This window comes from Galeopterus variegatus, unplaced genomic scaffold, assembly GCF_000696425.1.
Source record: "Galeopterus variegatus unplaced genomic scaffold, G_variegatus-3.0.2 Scaffold7081, whole genome shotgun sequence".
Classification (NCBI taxonomy): Eukaryota; Metazoa; Chordata; class Mammalia; order Dermoptera; family Cynocephalidae; genus Galeopterus; species Galeopterus variegatus.
The window spans coordinates 103802-110547 of record NW_007733192.1 but is presented as its reverse complement, the minus strand read 5'-3'; the positions used below and the strand labels follow the sequence as shown (position 1 = coordinate 110547).

Sequence of the window (6746 nt, the reverse complement as noted above, 5' to 3'; positions counted from 1 at the left end):
CGAACAGAGGCTACAGACCACAGCCTCTCTGGAAAAGGCTGCTGGCTGGGCGGGGAGAGTCAGCGCACAGTCAGGAGTGTCTGGTACCACAGGCAAGGGACTAGGCTTTCCCCGCTCATCTTTTAGCTCTCCGGTCCTTTCCAGGTTTCCTAAATGCAGGTGTGCGCGCACACGCGCGAGCGCGCACACACACGCGCGCACACTCGGGCTCGCGCGTGCGCAAAGCGCTCTCCGACAGCCCCGCCAAGCTTCCCTTCCCCCTCGGAGGGCCAGATGCCCAAGTCGCCGAACAGGAAGAGGGCGGAGCCAAGGAGGAAAAAAAAAATGCCTCCACCCGTCAAGAATTTCTACCCCCTAATTTTCCCAATCACCATTGGGAAGGATGATCCGGGCGACCTGAGAGCCTCCCCTACAGCGAAGTTCCAACCATAGCACCGGCTAACCCAGCCACGGCTCCCTAAGCGTAGGGCCCACCCAGCACGTCTCCCTTTCTCCGTCTCTCCACCCAGGCCGGTTTCCCCGGGAAAAAATCGCGAGACTTTGCGAGACGTTGAGTGAAAGCCTAGGGAGTGGATGAAGAGGGAGGGGCAGAGAAGAGCCCTGCCCCTACCTCACGCAAATCGGCGAGTGGTCGGCTCTGCCCCACGGTAACGCGTAGAAGGAAATCTCGCGAGGCTGGAGCGCTCCGGGAGCGCTGGTCGAAGGCGGGTGAGCGGATGTTTCCTCCAGCCGGTGAGGGGGCTGAGCCCCGCCGGCCTCCAGCCGCCCCTCCGCTGCTTCTGCACGGTTCTGCGTCTGCTCGCTGAACAGGCTGAACAGGGTCGTGGAGTCTCTTCCCTTAAGTGCACAGTGTGCCGGCTGGCAGAGGCTTTGAGTCCCAGTTGCCACAGCTGACGGCTGCGAGGGACTGAGAGCCGAGTAAGTGGGACGGGAGCGGGTGTCGGCGAGTCAGAAGCTTTCTTTGCCCGGGCCGCTCCGCCGCCTCGCACCGCTTGAACTACCGCCGCCCCGCCCTGGCCGCTCCTTCTGCGGGCTCCCCGCACCTGAGAGCCGGACTTCCTGTCCCCGTCCTCAGCGCTCAGCAAATCTTTCCGGAGCTGAGGTGCGGGAAGTTTAGTGATGAAAAGCCTGGGTCCTAACCCTGTGGCCACACCTTCTGTATCTGTTTCTTTCTGCTTTACCCATCCGGGAGCTCCCCAGTGGTGGGGGGGGGGAGGAAAGAGGGACCCTTTTCAGTCTTCTGTTTAGCTCTTTGCAGCATTTTGACACGGATAACCATTCCCTCTTTCTTGAAACTGCCCTCCGTGGGGTATTACTCTCTCTGATTTTCTTCCTGCCTTGCTTTTGTATCCCATCTCTGTTAATGGCACCAATATTCGTCCTCCTATCCAAATTAGAAACCTAGGAATCACTATATCATTTCTTCTTTCACCAGAATTATTGCAGTCCGTCTCCCTCCACCCCCCTCCACTGGTTTCCCCACCATGACCCTTCCATAGAGTTATTCTGAAATACATATGTTTATGTCTCTCCTTTCCTTAAACTTTTTCAATAAACGTACTGCTGATAGGATTAAGCCCTAATTGTTAAACTCATCATTCAGGACCTTTTACAATCTGTCCCAATCCATGTTTGGTCTCATCTTGCTTCTCCGAATACTTTAATGTCCAACCGTACCAGACTACTATATGCCATGCATTTTAACAGCTCTGTGCTTTTGTATGTGCTGTACCAACTGTCTAGAAAGCTACCTGTATCTTCCTTGTTTTACTTCCTATCAGTACCCAATTTATAATCATTGTCTTAGACTCCCCCAGGTGACATTGATAATACCACTTTGTTCCCAAAGCGCTTGGAACAGTTCTTCTGCAGTATTTATTAGGTTGTATTATTTGTTCACCTATCTGTCTCTCTTACCAGTTTGAACTTGAGTCTGGCTGGAATCATGTCTTATTCATCTTTGAAATAGAAGCTAGTCCAATGCTTGGCACATAGCGAGCATTATTTATATATACATATGTGTACATATTTATAATGTAATAGTTATAAAGAATTCATCATAAGAGTTCTTAGTCCATTAAAAATCATAGAATTTTAGAGCCAGAAGTAACCTTGTATTTTAGCTAAAGAGCTCGAACCTGCTTTGAATATGAGGAACCCTGCACGCCTAATACTTTGTTGATTGAGATCATGTATCCTGGCAAACTAATATGCTTTTAAATGATTTTGTATTTTATTATACTAGTATCTGTTTATGTTTGAGAAGTAGTGGGATATTATGTGACAGAAATATTTTAAAGTACAAACAGTACTTGGTGTATGTGCATTCGTGTAACTCTTCACTGACTCCTTGTCCATACGTTAGAAATAACTGGCTTAAATTAGGTTAGTTCCTTCTTGAATTGTCATAACTATTTGAACATATGTATGTGCAATTTATATTTAACCACAATTCTAAGGGAACATGTTTACAACACTATTCTAAGGGAAGTTTTTAAAAAATCCTTTATTTCTGTTCTTTCCACCTTTAAAAATTTATTTTCTTCAGAAAGCTGCTTCATAAAGCTCCGAACGTGTTCATTCCACCATTTTCAAGGACAGTGAAAGTTTTCTATTCTCATATACAATGATAAGTCAGTATAAGATGCTTATTTTTATATGTGATTTATATGCATTCTTTTATGATCTAAGATTACATTTCTATAAAAGCCATATCTATGCCTTTTTATTTTTCTATTTCCATGTGTCAGTTAATGTTATCTACTAATTAATATTAGAAGCACCTGCCTGAACGATAAAAAATTTTAAACTAGAGTGTTGTCATTTAAAGACACATCTATGATATATAAGTAGTCACCATATTTCTATGTAGGTCCGGCTATAGGATAGTGGATTTGCAGATAAAGGAAACAGAAGAGTGACTTGAATTTCTTTAACTTTGTCTTAACCAAAATCTAAAAGTGAACAGCTGGCAGTTGCTGTCTTGGGTGGGTGGTGGTTTATCGTTTATCAGCAGCAGAATGTTCTTAACCTTCTGCCAAGACTCTGACTGCAAATGTCTATGGGTGGTAAAGTGGGCGAGAATTCAGAGAAAAACAAAAAACTTGCTTTTAAAAAAAATTTCACCTATAAGTTGGGCCTACCTACAGAAAAAAATGTAAGTGTATTGTGGCTAGTTAAGACAGGCACTATAAAAATAGGCAGTAAATTCGGAATACTCCTTGTTTACTGGAGTCTTTTTTAAAATTTGAAACTTGTTAGAGTTTGAAAAACAATCCTCCAGTCCACTTACTAGCCAAAAGAAAGGGGGAGAAGCACAATGGTTTTTTGTGGCAAAATACATGCATATTATAAAATATTTTAAACTTTTCTGTGGTTTCACCCAGGAAATGAATGTGCAGATTCTTAAAAGCTGTGTTACTGTTTTTCTGAAGTGCTGATAAAATTATGCTTTGAATTACCTGCTGTTTGTAATTCCTTTCCCTGAATAAATGTGTTTTTATAGTTACAGAACAAATTTTAAACGTAGTTCTTTTTGATAATTGTATTCTATTATGCAATCTAGAGAATGTTTTTGAAAGTGGATGTTAATTACAGTTTTTAAAAGCCTATCAGTAAACATTTATTGATCTTATGTGATGCCTTATTAAAAATGGTTGCCAGATTTTTATTAGTTACATGGGAAATATTTGAAATTTTGTTATAAAAAAATTTTTTTAATACACATTCCCTTTATTTTCTATGCCTGGCTTGAAATGAAAATATATCTTGAAAGTTTCATGTGTGGGATAGGGTCAGGGAATTTGCTTTGTTTTCCACCTATGGAGATTGAAATGGTTTTTATATAGGTAAAAGCAAACAAGGCCCTGGGGATCCAGCTTGGCTCAAGAATAGAACACTAAACTAGAGATCAGAAGTTCTATTTCTGGTACTAGCTTGGCACCTTCCTTGCTTTGTGATGCTGTCATTTGGCTCCTTATATTTGAAATCCCTTAGTCTATTTCCTCTTTGGTAAAATGGAAATAACACTTGTCCTGTTTCCCAAATGACAATATGAGGTAATATTCCTTAAGTTCAGAAAGTTACCAAACGCTTGAATTAATTAAAATTATTACCTAGCAGTTTGATTTTACTCTGGAGTACTCTCGAGATCCATTTGGACTGAATTAGGCTGGAGAGAAGGCTAAGAATAGGTAAAGCAATTTTGAAGAAGAAAACATTGACTTGCAATATTACATAGCAAGAGTTCATTTTACAGCTACCTATATTACAGTTGAGGCAGGGTGGTAATCATGTAGAGATAGATAGCCATTTTAATAAGGGTGTGGAGGATTTCATGGTTTTAATTGCATTTCTCTAATGACTAATAATGTTGAACATCCCTTCACGTGTTTATTTGCTATCCATATATCTTTTTGGTTAAAGTCTTTTGCTCATTTTTTAATTGGATTGTTTTCTCATTGTTAGTTTTGAGAGCTTCTTCTTTTTTTTTTTTGTCTTTTGTCTTTTTCCGTGTCCGGCAACGGATCGCAACCCTCAGTGTTGCCCCCGTACCGGACCGGGGACCGGCAACGGGATCGCAACCCTCGGCGCCGCTCCCGCGCCTCGCTCAGCCAGTGAGCGGGAACCGGTCTGTATGTGGGATCCGAACCCTCGGGCGGGAGCGCCGCCACGCTTCCCAAGCGGCGCACTATCCAGTGCGCCACCAGGCTGGCCGAGAGCTTCTTATGTATTCTAGATACAAGTCCTTTGTCGGATATGTGATTTGGAAGTATTTTCTCCAAGTCTGTAGCTTGTCATTTTATACTGTCTTTTAGCAGTGTCTTTCCCAGAGCAAAAGTTTATTATTTTGATGAAGTCCAGTTTATCAAATTTTTCTTTTAAAAGTCACACTTTTGGTATCATGTCTAAAAGATCTTTTCCTAATCCCCGGTCACAAAGATTTTCTCTTTTTTTTTTTTTTTTTTTGGTTGCTGGCTGGTGGCTATGTTTTCTTCTACAAGAATTATCATTTTTAATTTTATGTTTAGATCTGTGGTCCATTTTTGAGTTAATTTTTGTATAAAATGTGAGAATTATGTTGGGATTAATTTTCTGGCGTGTAGATGTCCAATTCTTCCACCACCAATTGTTGAAAAAATTAACTTTTCTCCTTGACTTGCCCCTGTACCTTTTTCAAAGATCAATTAGCCATGTTTCTGTGAGCCTCTTTCTGGGCCTTCTGTTATATCTACATCAGTACCATGCTGTCTTGCTTGCTGTAGCTTTGTAGTATGTTTTAAAATTTGTTAGTGTGATCTCTCCAACTTTATTTTCAAAATTGTTTGGCTATTCCGGTTTTTTTGCATTTCCATAGTAGTTTTAGAATTATGTCAATTTCTGCAAAAAATCCTGCTGGGGTTTTGATTGGAAAGTGTATTAAATCTGTAGATCATTTGTGGAAAACTGACTTCTCTGCTTTGTTGAGTTTTCCGATTCATGAACACAGTATGTTTCTCCATTTATTTAGGTCCTCATTATTTTTTTTAATTAGTACTTTGTAGTTATCAGTATACACATCTTCCATGTGTTCTGTTTCATTTATGCCCAAGAATTATTATTATTATTTTTTTAGCTATTGTAAAAGTGTGGGCTTTTAAAAAACTTCTGGTTTCCAGTTGTTGCTAGTACATAGAAAAGGATTGATTCTTGTGCTTGTATCCTATGACATTGCTAAAATTGCTTATTAGTTCTCGCACTTGTTTTTTAGATTTTTTTAGGGATTTTCTACATAGACAACAATGTTGGCTCTGAGTAAGGGCAGTTTTATTTCTTCTTTTTTAATCTGTATGCCTTACTTTGCTTTTTCTAGCCTTACTGCACTGGTGTGTTGAACAGGATGAGTAGCTAAGGATATCATTGCCCTGTTCCTAATTTTGGTGGGAAAGCATTCATTCACCATTAAGTATGATGTTTACAGTAGGTTTTTTGGAAATGCCCTTTCAGTTTGAGGAAATCCTCTTCTAATCTTAGTTTATAGAAAATATTTATTATGAAAGAATATTGAATTTTTTATTTTTGTTATTAAGGATATTTGGTATTATTATTATTAAATGTTTTATTTTTAGTATAAAAGGATGTTGAATTTCTTCTAATGCACCAATTGGTATAATCAAGTGGTTTTCTTCTTTGGTGGATTGCAGTGATTGATCTTTGAATATCAAGACAGGCTTGAATGCTGGGATAAACCCCACTTAGTCATGGTGTATTATTCTTATATGTTGCCGGATTTGAGTTGCTAATATTTTCTTGAGGATTTTTGCATTTATGTTAGGGATAAATGAGGGATAGTGGTCTGTGGTTTTTTGTTTGTTTGTTTGTTTGTACTGTCTTTGATTTTGGTATCAGAGTAACTCTGGCATCATTTTATGAGTTTGGAAGTATTCCCTTTTCTTCTGTATTCTTCAAGAGGTATTACTAATATCGGTGCTACATGTTTCTTCTTTAAATGTTAGAGTGTTGTAACACCAAAGTCAAGGGTTTCAGATCCCCCCAAGTAAACAAATGTTTGGTAGAATTGGTCATTGAAACCATCTGGGTCTGGAGATTATTTGCAGAAGATTTTTTTTTTTTTTTTCTTTTTTGTCTTTTTTCGTGTCCGGCAACGGACCACAACACTCAGTGTCGTGCCCGTATCGGACCGGGACCGGCAACGGGATCGCAACCCTCAGTGCTGTGCCCGCCCCTCGCTCAGCCAGTGAGCGGGA

General features: G+C 40.3%; 1 protein-coding gene across 4 annotated transcripts in view; it reads left to right on the top strand.

Moving 5' to 3' along the window:
* The first annotated feature begins 583 nt into the window (after positions 1-583).
* The window catches only part of FGFR1OP2 (FGFR1 oncogene partner 2), a 26928-nt gene continuing 20765 nt past the window's right edge, over positions 584-6746 (top strand). For 2 of the 4 annotated variants that reach the window (XM_008591613.1, XM_008591611.1), the window contains exon 1: positions 693-918. The gene's annotated coding sequence lies outside the window, so the exon portion shown is untranslated. The other 2 variants (XM_008591614.1, XM_008591612.1) reach the window with 2 other exon arrangements.